Source organism: Canis lupus, chromosome 17, assembly GCF_048164855.1.
Source record: "Canis lupus baileyi chromosome 17, mCanLup2.hap1, whole genome shotgun sequence".
In the NCBI taxonomy this organism is placed as follows: domain Eukaryota; kingdom Metazoa; phylum Chordata; class Mammalia; order Carnivora; family Canidae; genus Canis; species Canis lupus.
Window position 1 is genome coordinate 6,439,459 of NC_132854.1, and position 16,757 is coordinate 6,456,215.

Sequence of the window (16,757 nt, forward strand, 5' to 3'; positions counted from 1 at the left end):
TAAAGGATTATTATTTCTTAACTATAGAGAAGCACTTTTTTATGTACAATGATGGAGAAATAAATTTCAATGTAATTTCAAAGCAACCCTTTACGTGTTTAAAACAAGATAGCATTTATATGAAAAAGCATGGTGCACCTTTTAGTGTTTTTGTGTACAATATCTGGGAAGGTATATGATGGTGAGTGTTTCTCTTGGCTTAAAGGTGGTATCTAAACAGATTCAGTGCCAAGAATAATTCTCAGAAATGTGAGCATTAGTCACTACATTTAAAAATCCATATATGGTAAAATTCATTTAAGAGAGACATGTGTTTTATGCGTTATCCAAATCAAGCGTTAAAAAGACAACTTGGCTGAAATTTTACTGTTTCTTCTGTTCTCTTTCTTTCTTTTTTCTTTTGTCATCCACTTGAAAGTTATGTAAAGCAATAACTTACCTCTTTCAACATTTTATCTGATAGTAATAGTCCTACTTGACCACCTATTCTGGTTAATTAGTTAATTTTCTAAAACTTTCTGTTTACAAGATTTTTTTATTTATATAAGTTTCTTTGTTAAATTGAAAGCCTAAATAACAAGTGCTAATTAATAAATGCCCTTAATTTACCAAGCCTGAGAGAGAACGTGGGGGAGTGGAAATGTTTTTCTCCCAAACTTTGCATAGATATTGCATTATTTGTAGCTTTTTCCCAGCCACACACATGGGACTGCTATAAGTAGCTTGGAAAATTTGAGTGATTACTAATGATATTTGGCTCTTTGTTTTCCTGTGGTCTGCTCTTCCACTACATAATTTGTGATCTAATTTGTAATTTTAGTGCTCATTATGAGCACCCATGAACCAGGGATTCTATTATCTGCAATCCTAAGAGGAGGGCATCGTGTTTAAATCTTCTTTATGATTAATTAGAAAAAATATTTATAAGTACTCAGGAAGCCATCATAGGATGGATATTAGCAACCTGTAGAATGGAACTGCCAAAACTCCTCTGTGCACAGGGTCTAGGTAAGCTGGCTATGTGGTGACATGATCCTAGATGCCAGCAGACCTAGCAGTGGGGTCTTGATAGGTGGACTACTTGCAAGGTATATGGAGAGGGAAAGCCATAGAGGTGAACCTGAGCCAAGATCTTGAGAGATATTTGGAGTCTGAACCTGGGGAGATAACATTCAAACACTAAATTTAAAAATAAAGGATAGAGCTGAGAATCAGAAGAGAACAAAGTTATGAAAGAAACATATTGAGAACAAATAAAAGCAAGAGTTTGAGATGGCTATGAATTGCTTCCTGGGGAGGGGGCCATTGGAGCAAGATCTAGCCCTCATTTGCTATAAATGCATGGAATGCAGCATGTCAGATTGGTATAGTGCATTATTTCTCAAGCTGGGGAGCTTAAAAATGTCTTAGACCCACTCCCAGAGCTTCTGACCTAATTTATCTGAGATAGAACCTGAGTATTGGGAGTTGTGAAATTTCCCGAAGTGATTCCAATACACAGAGTTGAGAACCAGAGCCTTGCATAGAGGGTTCAATATCAGCCATAGCAAGAGCATGAGGGGTAATGACAGGGGAAATGGAATCACACGGAGATCAATATTGCAGCAGGACTTACTCCAAGAAGTCTTCCAAGAGCCAGAGTTGAGACCCTTTGATGTAGATTTTCATTCACTTTCTGCATAATTTTATAATGAAACTCACATAGGAAAGAGTCTCATGAAAAAGTTAAAGGTTTTATCAATGAAATACCACAGCCAGTGGCATGTTTAATGGTGTTATACAGGGAGTATCATTCCTCATGATTCATCCTGTTGGGAAAATCTATGTTCAGTTTGGTACTCCTAAGAGAAGTTGCTCTTTCTGCCAAAAGGATTATAATATTTGTCTCCTCATTGTAGGATTGTAGTGGAACACAATTTATGTAGGGTAGGGTTTTCAGATATAATACAAGATGAATCTGAAATTTTGATAAATTATGAATAACTTTTTGAAACATAGGTACGTCTCTTGCAATATTTGAAGCATCTTAGACTAAAATATTATTAGTTATTTGTCAGAACTTTGAATTTCACTGAGTGCTTAGTTCTGTTTGTTTTCGTTTTTCTAAGATTGGAACCCCATGTGGGAAGAATCCACAGACAGCTGAGTGCATAGCAGTCAGAGATAAAACAGAGTTGGATACACATTTGTAGAAAATGAAACTCCATCCCTGAGATAATAACTAATGGGCAATAGGTATTTTATAGATCATATTAGATAAATCCAAGCTGAAAACAACTGTCAACACCACAATTCAGTATTCGATTGATTTTTGAGTAAGTTCTCAAGCGGATCAGGGGTTTCTGCCATTTGTTATAAGACATAATGTAACTGTTCAGTGCCATCCTCATGTAAGACAAAGACCAGAACAGACAAGGATTCACAGAACCTGCAGAACTCAGTCAGAGGGACAGAGGCAAAACCAGTCTATGGTGATAACAATCAAACAGTGGTAGCTCAGTGATAGAGAACTGATTGGTAAAAGGTACCAAGAAACATTTTTGGAGAGAGGAATTGTTCTGTATCTTGATTGGGTATGGGTTACAAGGATGCATGCATTTGTCGCACTTATTAAAATGTTCATTTAAGACCTGTGCCTTTCACAGCATGGAAATTATGCTTCAGTTATAAAACAAATTTAACAATTTAGAGGATCGTAAGAGAGAAAATCGATAAATAGATTGAATTTGAAAACAGAACATTTTGGGGGAGCATTTTTAGCCTCGTCAGGTTTCACCATTCACCACTGACATGGATAACTTTGACAAAGACCTAAAGCTCATTCCAATCAAATTTCAAGATAAAATTAAGCCAAGAGAAATGGCATGTGTGTTTGTCACTCAAGATCCAAACAGATTTTGAAGAAATGAACTGAATTCTGCCAGAAGAAATGTGCCTAAAGGTTGCAAACTGAGGGCAGCAAAAGTGCTATTTCATAAATACAAGTGTTCACAGCAACCCTTAGGAATTTCAGTTTGATGAATGTATTTGCTTAGACTCAACCACAAGACATGATCACCAGCGAAGCTACTGTGGTATTTGAAGGGGATCAAGAACTGAATGACTGGTGGAGAAGCCTGTGGCGGGAGTCCAGGTCAAGGCAAGGTTGTAGGACTGCCTTGGGTGTGTGGTAACAAGGAGCTTTGGACCCTGAACTCTACATCACACAGGGTTAACCACACAATTCCAGAAGGTTCTGCAGAACTACTGGCCTTTCATCTGAGACCAGTGCCTTGACCTTAAAATCTAACATGACAGAGAGTGACACCAGAATGCTCACCCCCTGCAGGCAGCTGGCCCCATGAGGAGGAGAGGGGCAGAATGAAGATGCCCATTCTTCACGTAACTCCCAGTCAGCTATGATACTTCAGCACTCACATATGCCATAAAAGGGGAGGCAGAGAGAAACTGGAAGACTGGAAATGGTAATACAGTGAATGTTGCCCCCTCCCCCCGAAGGATTAGGGAGTGTTTCCACTTAACACAGAGCTGCATTAATGATCAATGATCTGTAAAAAAAACAATGGATATATAATATATTAGGTCTCAATCCTGCAAATGTCTCCAATAATCTACTAAAGAAAACAGCTCTCAATATTGTTTATTTCACGTTTCTGAATGCATTTAATTGAAACACTTGTAAATACATAGACCTACCCTTTACAGTGAAAAATATTAATAGTGGAATGGAATGGAGAGATAAATTTAAGATACTGAATGAAAACTTTGAGGCAAATCTCTGTTGCATATGCTTAATTTGAAAGTCGACTTAAAATGCAAGATACGGTTTAAGAGTGAAAAAATTACAATCCATTTGAAAGGGAAGGAAATGTCAAATTGCAAAAAATGGCCTACTGCTGGTGAGTTGACAGCTATGTGGAATCAGACCTTAGAGCAAAAGAAAAGTCCATGGGAGGGTCCTGCTCCTGGTGACCTCTGGGATGATGGAACGTGGGTGTGCATACTTCAGATCACTTACACTAGTTGAATCACTTCCTCCTAGAAGAGAGCTTCTACTCTGATTAAAATGATGCTTTCACAACCAAACTGGATACAAAGAGAAAGGAAGACAGTAGGACTTTAGCTGGCATAGGGTGATTGGAAATAGGGTCACTGTTTTCAAAGATATTGATTAGATCGTGAGGTCAGGAGGCAATGAGTAGAATCAGCAAACGCTTGCAAAAAGAAATCACTGACATGACTGGACGTATACTCATGTTTCACTCACACACACAGACAACAGAAAATTATCATGATAAAGAATATGGTACACAATGCTTCTTACTACATTTTATCTTATTATGCATATGAGGGAGGCTGAACACAACTCTTATCTTCGGATAGGTAAAAGTCAGAAAAGGAAGCTGGCAATGAACTCATTCACTGCAATTGTCTGAACTCAGGGACAGTGATAGAAACATTTAACCAGAAATGACATCTTTTATATACTCACCTGTTGCCTTTTCTCCTCCACTTCCTGATGTGGGGCTCCTTCACAGCTATGTTGGTTTTTCCTTACAGGCTCCAGACAGTTCTGAGGAGCACCAGCCAGCAGATAGAGGGAATTCCAACTGGGATTCATTCTGATGGTATTTACTTGGGGAAGGGGGATGAGTCCTATTTTTCCTTTACATTTTCCCATCAAAGCATTTGATTTAGCTACCGTGGGAGAAGGTAATTTGAAGCTCAAGGCATAGGACTTGATAAATATGATCAGTGTGCACATCCTCAGAAAAATACCAAAATATCACAAAGAAATCTAGGTTGCATTTCTTACAAAAGCACCCATCACATTGGCATCTACATAATTATGCAAAAAAAAAAAAAGCCATTTTTTGTCTAAGTTATTTATGTTCTCACGATTCATGACATATAGAAACAGTGGTATAAACCTACTAATAAGATGTACATTTAGGAAAATTGATAGGAATGAGAGAAAATAAGTGATTTTGTATATTGGTGAAAATATTTAAGATCTTTAATCATGTCTTCGGTCTGGTTTTGTTTGTTTTTTTTTTTAGTTTTTTGGTGTTTTGGCTTTTTTCTGTTTTCTGTTTTGGTGAGTCATGAGTGTGAACTGTTTATTCATAATGTTATATTGCTTCAAAAAAAGAAGAAACAAAGCAGCTCCTAACCCAGGCTTAATAAGATGACTGTAATGTGGCTTAATTTGAGAGTTTATGAAGAGTCAAGTTTTTCATTTACCAAACAAACCAACTTTAGAATATATTAATTTTTTTTAGTCAGTAGAGGATATTATGAGCATCAGGTCCTTAATATAAATGGATATTTTAAGAAGTTATTAAAGAGTGGAGGGAATTGTAATATTCTGAAATTCTCTTCAAGTGCTTGGGAAGCAAGCTTCATGTTATTTAATTAAAATAACAATATGAATTCAGCAAAGCTTTAAACTTAAGAGAAGGTGAAAGAAAAATCATGGAGTTCTCACTAATTATTATTATTATTATTAAGATTTTATTTATTTATTCATGAGAGAGAGAGAAGCAGAGACACAGGCAGAGGGAGAAGCAGGCTCCATGCAGGGAGCCTGACGTGGGACTTGATCCCGGGTCTCCAGGATCAGGCCCTGGGCTGAAGGCAGCACTAAACCACTGAGCTACCCGAGCTGCCCAAGTTTTCACTACTTAAACAAAAAAATCAAATTTGATATTTGACAGGTATTTGGGGAAATTAAAATTTTAGAATACCATTTTTTTAACAAATGTGAAAGGGTTAAGTATCTTATGATAAATTGTGATGTCATCTCATGCAACTATTAGAATATTTTAAAATTAGTTAAAAAATAATAAAAAGTTTGTTAGATAGTTACTTTTTGTGGGGTCTGTCCTGCATTGTGTAGGATGCTTAACAGCATAATTGGCTTCTCCCCACTAGACACCTGTAGCATCCCACAGACTCTGAACATTTCTAAAGCCCGTCATGGGGCAAAATCACTTTTGGTTAAAAACCACTTTTTGAAATGAAAAAGAAAAAAAAAAAGTTTCTTTGTATGTACAATCAATTTTCAAAGAAAAGGAACAAAAAAGAAAATAGAAAAATTCACAGATTTCTTAGTGGTGAAATTAGAAGTGTTTATTTAAATAATATTTCCTATTATTTATTTACTACATTTCCTATCTTGATTATTAACTTTAAGTTATCTTAAAAGGCAAACCCATTTTTCAAATTTAATAAAACTTGTGATTTACAGATCATTTTAAAATGGAAGAATTATGGGCAGCCCTGGTGGCCCAGCGGTTTAGGGCCGCCTTCAGACCGGGGTGTGATCCTGGAGACCCGGGATCGAGTCCCACATCAGGCTCCCTGGACAGAGCCTGCTTCTCCCTCTGCCTGTCTCTCTCTCTGTCATGAATAAGTAAATAAAATCTTAATAAAATGAAAGAATTACATTTTTTCTCTCGTGAAATGGGCCAATTCTGTTGTTCTGTGCAGTGTGTCCTTTTTTAAAAGATTTTATTTGTGGAGCATATCCTAAAATGTTGTAGAAACCTGGAATAATCAAACACACTTTAAAAAGTTATTTTCCCTATTTTTAAATTTTCAGAGTGTCAATATCGTTTTAAAGCAATCCAGAAATCAATTCTCATTCACATGTTCATATCAGAGGCATATGACCATGCATTTAAATGATACTATTCTTTTGTCCTTTCAGTCCTGTGACTAGTTTTGTCTGTTGAGAGGGCCAGGAATAATTGGTTGGCCTTATTTACTCCATTGTGTTTGTAAAAACTTTTCCAGACAGTTATTGCATCTCTTCTTTACTTATGCTTTCTAGATAGAACTTGTCCAGTTTCCTAACTTGAAAAAAAATAACACCTCATCATTCTACACTTTTATCAGTTGAGATGTTGCTATGTTGCATCTGTGTGTATTTTAATGACACATTATGTAAGGATGAAAATGTTAGTGTATAATGAAAGAGTAGAAAAATTTCATCTTTGATATAACAAATAATATTGTATTAAATATTACTGTTTCGTGAAGGTAAACATACTTGTTTATGTAAGCAATTTTTATCCTATTAATTGTTTTTATTGACATTCTTTTGCCTATAATTAAAAATCTAATTATTATTCCTGTAGAAGCAATTAATACTCTTCTGCTTATAATCTTCATTCCCTTCATTTCATTTTTTAAGCCCCAGGCAATCATATTACAGTTCATTTATTTTTTTCCTACAATAACTTTGGACTTCTCCCTCCATCAATCCTAGGTCTTGTTTAAAATGATCTTTCTCACCTAACTATCATTAGACATATCACTGTGTCTATATGTTTGTTTGAATACGCAGTCTGTTTTATCATTAATAGACCATTTTTATTGCACTTGTTCCCGTTCCCTTCATCAAATAGTCATTTGTTTGGCTGCAATGTCATTAACACACATAGCTTCAAAATTTCCTAAACAAAATGTCATGCAGAACATCTATAGTCATTCTCAGAAGTGGAAAATGACCAGATTTCTGGTACCTTATTTCTTTGTCACTATTAAAAGAATTACATTTAATATATAGAAAACTTTCCCTCAAAATTAGAGGGGAAAAATGTGGCTATTCCAAGCACACATGTATTCTAGAGAAGATACTATGCAGTTCTATCAGACCTTAAACCTTGCTCATGATTGGCCACATTGTAAAGTGACTCTTATCTACATGTCATTCCCAGTCTACCTTTTCTCTACTCTATATTTATGAGTTCCTGTTCTTCAGCATCTTATGAAACGTCAAATTAAAAAAAAAATCATCTAGACTTGTATTACTTTTTCTGATGTGTGTTTTAATCTTTGAACTGTTTACAATGATGTCATAGATGTGTTCATTTATTTACTTAAGAGATGTTTACTGAGCACAGACCATGTCCCAGGCAGTGCACTAAGCAAAGAGGTACCATGATGGCTAAACCACGGTCTCAGATTTGAGTCTGTTTGATTTTTCTCAGTTTTGAAGAAGGTTTTTTTTTTTTTTTTTTTTTTTTTTTTTGCCTCCTCTGTCTGGTGGCCTCGCCCTTTTCTCATTAACTGAGATGATATACAAGTTATTCAAAGTTTTAATGAAGCCTACAGTAAAGCTTCATTCCACCTATAATCTTCTCTACTTCCCTGAAACACAGCACTTAGTCATCATCTAATGTATACTATTTATAACACTTCTTTCTCATCATCATTTTCACCCCAGCAATGAAATGTCTTCAGCAGATCATGAATAATTCTAAGTCAGTTAATCCAAGAATAACTAGGAATTTGAGGAGAAAACGAATTTAAATTTTCCTGTTTTCCTACCAATTTGAATTTGAAAAAGGAAAAGGGGTGAGAGCAGAAACACTTTAGAGTCTCTTCATAAGTTCACATGGCTGGCAAAGATTGGAAAAAAGACGGGAAATATTTTTTTGTTTGTTTGCAAACTCCTTTCAGTTAGAAGAAACCATGCACACATTTAATATATGCAAATTATTTATAAATTATATAATAACAATGTGCTACTATACCAATTATGCATGCACTTTAAAAGTCACAAGTAGAAATTAGAATAGAATGATTTTTTAACAATATAAACAGAAAATTTTACATTTTTGCCCACATCCCTACAATGGTTTTACAGCCCCTATTTCTGAAATGTATGGGCTGTGATTTGTGAAGCACTACGGACTGTTTTCTGACTACATAAAATGTAGCAAATCTATGCAACTGCAGAACCCCATAGGAAGGACTCCATAAATCTGTGGTGAAATTGCATCACATATGAAAATGAAATATATTTATAGGAGTTAAATACTTTAATATTGAGATTTCCCTTGGAAGACACTATGTGGTTTCTGGTTAAAGAGCAATGAGAAATCCCTCCTCATAGAAAGGCTTGATTTCAGCTTATGTCATGAACCAATCCATTTTTTCTAAAACTCCAAGCAAGTGTCAGGCACCTGGCAAAGGACATATACACATGTGGGCACACATCTACACACACACACACACACGCACACACACACACACACACCTCTGAGGATTTTAATTAGAATCCAAGTCATCACGGCATAAGAGATATACTAATCCTTTGAGCAAGGTGTTAATTGTTAATCTCATTTTTCCTGTCTAGTAGCCTTGCATAACACTGTTTATAATAGGCTTCCTGTGGTAAAAGAATGGGCTACTAAACCTCAATACATGTTTTCCAGTAATCATTTTAGTGGCCAAGGGTCCTTATAATAGTGGCTAATCTCCATAACATCATCATTAGTGGATGAGGGTAACTAAAATTATAGAGACCCTTTGCTCTAATTATAGACTCTGAATTGCAAATCCATTCTTTAATCAACTGTAAATGCATTGTAAAGGGAATTGTAAGTTCTTTCCAGGGAGCAATATGCATTCAAACTAGCAGACTAGAACCAAGCAATGTAATGTGTTTGGGGAATAATAACTGGATATGCTCCTCATAGAGCCTCTATTACAATATGGCTACTTGCTGGAGAGATTGTCATAGTAAGTCATATTTTTCTAGCTTTCCAGCATCATTACAAAGGTGTGGCATTAATATTTTACTTGTCCAGAATCCTCAGCCGTAAGCAAGTCAAGTGTGTTCTCAAATGCCTACTTTTTCCATGACTTGCTTATTTTCTGCTGGTCTTAAGAGCCCAGAGAGAAAATGTGTCTCTCAGAATCCAGAAGCCTATGGAATCCATTCAATTCCATTCATTTTGTTGTTACAGAAATGAATGTACATTGGTTTTTACTCTAATATACAAAGCCTAAAACAGATCTATTTCCCTAATCCCACAAATACTTTATTATTTAAAATGGAAAACAAGAGATAAATTTTTAGGCTATTTGGGTCACAGGCAGCAACTTGATTTTAATCAACTGATAGGCAACTTATGGATATTCCAAAAAATCTCATTAAGGGGCTTAAGAGAACTCTAGCTATACACAGGCTGGTCCAGTGACTGGTCTTTATTGTCTTACTGATGAGACAAGAATGCAGCTCTACACATTTCCTTTTCAGAATGTGAGCAATGCTTTTTAAGTCAGCTTTCCTTGGCAGAGAATACAAATGCAAAGAGGAGAAGCAGCAGCAGAAGAGTTAGGGGCCCATTCTTAGACTCTCAAATATTTATCTTTGATATTCTAGATCTTTCTGGATAAAAACAACCTCCTCCTAATCACCTTTCTCTTTCTTTTTTCTTTTTTTCTTTTTTCTCTCTTCCCTGTGAGATGATCTCCAGTCTTACCTGAAGGAAACAAATGAGAAATCAAACCCTTTTTCCATGTCAATATTAGTCTAATTGTTCCAATAACCCAGAGTTTTTCTGGAGACCATTATTTTCCTTAGTGAAGTTCTTTGCTTCTTGCCTTCCTCCAAACCATCTTTTGTCCGTCTGAGATGAACACAAAAACCGTTATCTCACCACCTATTTAGTCTCATCTGCCTTTGTGTTATTATTGGTCCTGAATATTTTGGGGAGGGGTATAATTTATGTGTAATTATATAATATTCATCACTAGATAGGTTTAATAAAGCTCCCATTATATGTTCTTTAAAAATCCAATTAAGTCTTTCGTGTTTCAATCTCTAAATTCTTATTTCTTTTTTATATCATAGCAATTTTTGTTTTTAAGCCTTTATGCTGAGGTGTTTTAGGTTGCTGATCAAAATAAATAATTAGAAATTAAAAGTCTCCACTTTCCAGGTAAGTCCAAAGACTAGCACTCAGTATTAATAAAACCTTGTGTTTGGCTTTTAGTGTTAAAGTAAAATAATATCCTGCTAGTTTCCCGGAAAACTGAGGGATTCATTTATTACCATGACGTTCTTCTCTTTGCTTTAATATTACCATGCTTTCTACAACAATTTTCCTCGATTTGAATTATTACTGAAAGCTACAAAGGTTAACATTAAATATATTAACTTTTTAATGTTATTCAGCTTTTTCAGCCATTAGTCTTCCTTAGACATCTGCCATTATTTACATAATTATTTCGTCAATCTAGCCACAGCTTTTACCTTCAGAGTGTAATACAATGAGTCTTCATATTTCATTCTGCTCAAGAAAGGCAAGGAGCTAGATGAATGGTGTAAATGGTGTCCATTCATAAGGCTGACCTGAAACAGAGTTGCAGCATGGTGGGGAATTGACTTCAAATCTACAGGACAGAATGTGAGGCTAGAAGCAGAGTTTCAAATCAGCAGGGAGTGAAGAATGTACAACCTGTATCTTGGTAGCCATGAGATTTTCATTTTTTTTTAAGCGAATACAGATCTCCCCAAATAAACAATAATACTACCACCCACGGGTACCCCATTTTGTAACTTTTGGAGAAACCTGGCTTCTAACCTTAGGTTTGTTCTCTGCTGGCCTGGATCTCCCTTGTGTGGCTCTTGCTCACTTTTCCTTAGTAAATATACCTGGTGGTATTGAGGTTTAGCGAGGCGGTTAATATCCAGTTGGTGCCTTCTTGACATCATGAAATCACTTTCAGTGTTTTGGTCATTATCTGCCGAGATTTGTGGGCTCATTGTGCACTGCCAAAGGGCCCCTGTGACAATGCCCTGAGTTATCTCACCTCCCAAAGTAACAGTCTTGAAAAGGCAGATTTAGAGAGGATTTTTAAAGCTTAGTTTCACGCTTTCATTTCTCATGGAAGCACCACAATAACAAAGGATTCTATTTAAGTTTCAGACCCTGCTGCCAATAGAAGGTACCAAATCATGATGGAGCGTCTCATTCCTGTCTGATTCCTAGTCTAACATTTCCAACTGCAGATGCCCAGATGACATGTGACCCAAGAATGAGCAAACACGCCTGGATTTCAGGGTTTTCTTTTCATAGAGTTTTGGAAGTTTCATTTTTGTTTTTAACTCACCTTCGGCAGAAGAATACAATTATGGAGAAGAGGAAAAATCAGTCAGGGGACACCGTGCCTCCTCGAAGCCAGAATTCCAGCCTTTACAATTTCTGCCACCACTCACATCTGCCCAGCTTTTGTCTCCGAAAGAGTTTGTTCCAGATATCTGTAGTGTCAGGGAGATGTTTCTGTAACTCATTTTTAATTTGGTCACATTTATATTTACCAAACGAAGGAGATTGATTCTCCATTTTTCAGTCTAGGAAGAAATGCTATGGGTTTAAAAATATTTTTTTTTTTCACGATTAAGAAATAGGTCCCTGGTATGAAGCAGAGGAAGAGTGTAAGTTGATGAACTGATTGTAGTGCTTGTCATTACGATCCCATTACTGCTCTATTATTTACATTAAAGCCAGAGAATAATATTTACTTTAAAGTGAGAAGCAGGAGGATTTATTGCAATGATCTTTTCTGACACATGGCTGAATTCCACATCCCTTCATCTCCTATCCATTTGGCCTCAACAGTCTTTGTTTTACAACTTTTCCCCTCAAGACACTGTCCCTGGCCCCTACTTCCATGACGACTTACCCTCCTCAAACTTATTCCTCCATTTACTTTCTTTGAACTCATTCCAATGGCTCCTCATGTCTTGTGAACTAATGAGAAGAATCAAAAATTCCTTGGTAAGAGCAGAATAAAGAACAACATATCCAAAAGAGAAGTTCCCCGTAATACAAATATTGCCCTACTTTAAAAACAACATGTCACGTGCTTTCTAAAATATGTGTGTATATGTGATCTTCTGGAGTCTTCGTCATAATTCTGTGAAACATGTAGGTGTGTTGGTTACTTTCCACGTGTCTTCTCCCGACTCCCTTATCTACAGTTTTTCCCCTGCCTGCTCTCTTTCCTCCAGGTTGTCTTGCTGCTGGCTTTCCACTTGGTCTTCAGGAAGCAGTAGGAGTAGGTTCAAGGCACATTGGGAGAGATTGGGCTCCAGAGCCACCCTCTGGGGGTGGTTGATCCCCCCTCACCAACCAGGGCTCCACATGCCATCCCATCTCCACTCGCTATTCTCCTTGCTTTTCCTTTCAGCCCTAAGGTTGGTAACAACCTTCTGCTTAAATAGCCTCAGGTGTCTCACCAGCTTTTAATCTCTTTAAGCCACACCTTTGTAAGTGGTTCCCTTATCAACATCTTCATTGGAGCTATCTTGAGCGAATTCTGTTTCTCGCTTTTTCCTTGACCAACAAAACTGGGCATATTTTTTAGCCATCAATTTTGCTGAGGAAATTAAAGTACAACGAAGTAAGTGACCTATCTTTTTTTTTTTTTTTTTTTAAGATTATTTATTTACTTATGAGAGACACAGACAGGGAGAGAGAGATTGGCAGAGACACGGGCAGAGGGAGAAGCAGGCTCCATGCAGCCTGACGTGGGACTCAATCCCGGGTCTCCAGGATCAGGCCCTGGGCTGAAGGCAATGCTAAATCACTGAGCCACCCGGGCTGCCCAAATTACCTATCTTAAGTAACACATAGAGTTCAGGATAGAACAAGGCTGGGAGCCAAGTCTCCTTGTGGGTAGTTCGTATTCACCACACTCTGATGCCTGAAGATGATCTTAATCAAATGGGTAGTAACAGTATTCCATCTTATTCATTGGGGTTTATCAAGATCCTAGAACAGGGAAAAATATCATGTGCTTGGCTTATCCAAAGTACACTCAACACCCTCTAGCTTGCCTCCATGTACCATCAGTGAGAGAGAGTTAAAGCAGGTATCTGGCTATGTTTCTATGCATAGATGCTTCTAATGAGTTTGAGTGTAGACATGAAGGTTAGGAAGCAGCAGACGTGCATGGGCATGGGGTGTGTGTATTCCAGCTTGTACTGGAGTGTCTGCTTTCTCTGCAGCACCGTTCCCAGCAGCACGGTGACCTTTCTGCAAGAACACACCCCAGGGCACCTCTGAGCATCAGTGCAGGCTCAATTTCTGTGATGACATCCAAGTGCAACTTCCCGCCCCCCTCCAGGGATGTCTTGAGGCATCTGATGCTCTTTAGTAAACCCCATTATGCCTCAGTGAGTAAGAAACTAGGTATTTTTGAGTCTGTAGCTAACAACATTGGTCTATGACTTCCAGATGAAATAATAGTTATGCTTTTCCCCAGCCATGTAAAGCCTCCCGATCTATACTGAAAACCTGTTTCCCTATTTCCCATGCCTTATTTTTCTTCCTTATTGCAGTAAGAGATCTTACAATTCATTCCCAAAGGAAATATTTTGTGTATTATCAGGTTCAAGGTCTGTCTTTTCTCTGTCCACCATCATTCACTATCACTGAGCCCTTTATTCCCTCCTCTCCTGCAGCAAAACAGGTAAAAAGGAGAAGACTGTCTCAGGAGTCTTTTTCTTTCTGGCTGTTAGGAGAGCTGGCTCTCAGGTAGTAATGTCAGGTACGGAAGTTAGAAGTTTTGAAAATCCTATCTTTCCCCCTCTCTACTGGGGAGAATAACATCCTGTGTGATGAGATTTTTGTAGACCTTATTCCCTCCTTTCTATGCCTATGCCTATTTTAAAAATAACTTGAGATAATAAAGCCTGGAGGGAGAATAAAATAAAGGAAGAAAAGTAACATAATACATTGGAATTTACATATATTGAAATGTATCTTGTTTTGTCAAAGGAACCTGGGAAACAGAGATAGACTTTTACAAGTTCCATCAAGTAGCTGGAGAACCTGGAAGTATTGTGAGGTTTAAAGATGAACATTGTTTGTTGACAATCCCATATGTCCAAATTCTTGTCTTAAAGATGTCCTTGGGAGTCATTAGGAACTGGAGCTTATGGTTTCCTTATGCCCTGCCCTATCTGCTGTTTCCAGCCACCAGCCCCATAATTATGCATAGTTTGAAATTTTGGATTCCTTAATAATTTTAGAAGTACATATTAAATTTCAAGTAAATTAACATTCTTGAAAGTAGCACATCCATGTGTCTTCCCACAAGTGCCCATGCACACACAATAGTGATGCATAACAATATATAGATGTATATACACTTGTGTGTGAGGTATCGAAAGGAAGAACAAATTCATTTTTTTTTGTCTTTCTGCTAATAAAGAAGAAACTATTTTGTAGGCTGATCATAGGTTCACAGGTGTATTCCAGCTGCCTTACTGCCCAGCTCATATTCAACACCGCATTGGAACAAAAACCCCTCACACCATCCCCATTCTCAATAAAGGATACTCTTCAAGTCTGATACTGATGGACCTACCTAGAACAAGTTATGGTTTTTACAGTTTTTCATTAATACATTCATTTATTTCACAAACATTTATTCTGTGACATCTCCAAAATGTCAGGCACTTGCTCAGGGCTAGAGATGCAAGGATGGACAAGATGGGACCGGGCAGAAGGTGCTGGTGCTGCCAGATGGACAATGTCTTCAACTGTGGATCATTTGCTGTGTAAACACGGGCAAAGGGGACTGCTGGGGTATGGTTTGGGGAAAAATAATTGTGTACATCAGATCCTTCCCTCTTGCAGTTCTCAGCCAAAGTAGAGAGGTCAACATCTCAAATGAAGATTGTGTCATCAAAGGGCTTTGATTTAAAGCACTAAGGCACTCACTTAAAGGTCAATTATCCATGAGTATACATTTTAGAAACACCCCAAACCATATATCCTTTGGAAATGAGAGTCATACTTTTTAAAAATGATTACATTTGAAAGGGAAATCTCATGAAAGATGTTTTGTGTCCTAGGATGAAATAATTGTCTTCTTTGTAAACTACTGAATGTATGTGGCTTTAGTCTTCATTTATGAGTGTAGATAATGTAACTGTCTTCAAAATGGGAATGTGTTTTATACATTGGTTTTGTGCATTTTAATCAATTAGAGCTTCAGAAAGATGTACAGAGTCCTCTGCATTTGCTGTATATTATCAGCATTCATATTTCACAAGCACATTGGATTGCAAAATAATTGAAATTCATTTTGCCAATATTTTGGAATTAATGAATGAATATTAATATAAGCAATACATGTTTGACAGTGGCATATAAGGTTTTATTTACTGACCTGTTATGAGTAAAGCTTATACCATCTATGTTGGCTGCTGATACCATGCTAAAAGCACTGTGATGACAGTAACCTTAGAAGTTCAGCATATTTCCATATGATGGCAATCTTGAATTTTTTTTTTTTTTTTTTTTTTAGGAAAAATGGTTACTATCTTTATTTTATTTTTAAAAGATTTTCCCTGTTTTATTTTTTATTTAAATTCAATAAATAGGGCAGCCCAGGTGGCTCAGCGGTTTAACGCTGCCTTTATCCCAGGGTGTGATCCTGGAGTCCTGGGATCGAGTCCCACGTCAGGCTCCCTGCATGGAGCCTGCTTCTCCCTGCCTGTGTTTCTGCCTCTCTCTCTCTGTGTGTGTGTGTGTGTGTGTGTGTGTCTCATGAATAAATAAATAAATAAAATCTTTTAAAAAAATTCAATAATGATACAATGTGTTATTAGTTTCAGAGGTACAATTCAGTGAATCATCAGTCTTATATAACACCCAGTGCTCATTACATCATGGGCCTTCTCTAATGGCCATCACCCAATTACCCCATTCACCTGACCCCTTCCCTCCAGCAACCCTCAGTTTGTTTCCTATGAGGCAATCCTGAATTTAAGTTGTATTTTCTCTTCAGTTTTCTTTTGCTTTAACCTCATTTCCAAGCACTCATTACTCTATTGTATACATGAATATAAAGTGTCCTTAGGATTTTAGATATACATTTAGATCAGATACGTAGGGTGATAGACAATGTCAAAACTCTACTACCTTGCTCAGGATGCAGTG

General features: G+C 37.0%; 1 long non-coding RNA gene across 2 annotated transcripts in view; it reads left to right on the forward strand.

The window, feature by feature from the left end:
* Positions 1–15,816, forward strand: part of LOC140607857 (uncharacterized) — an 85,841-nt gene extending 70,025 nt beyond the window's left edge. For both annotated transcript variants that reach the window (XR_012009777.1, XR_012009776.1), the window contains exons 3-4: positions 4,561–4,628; positions 11,724–15,816. This is a non-coding gene — a long non-coding RNA (uncharacterized lncRNA). The remainder of the gene's footprint in view (positions 1–4,560; positions 4,629–11,723) is intronic.
* The last annotated feature ends 941 nt before the right edge of the window (positions 15,817–16,757 follow it).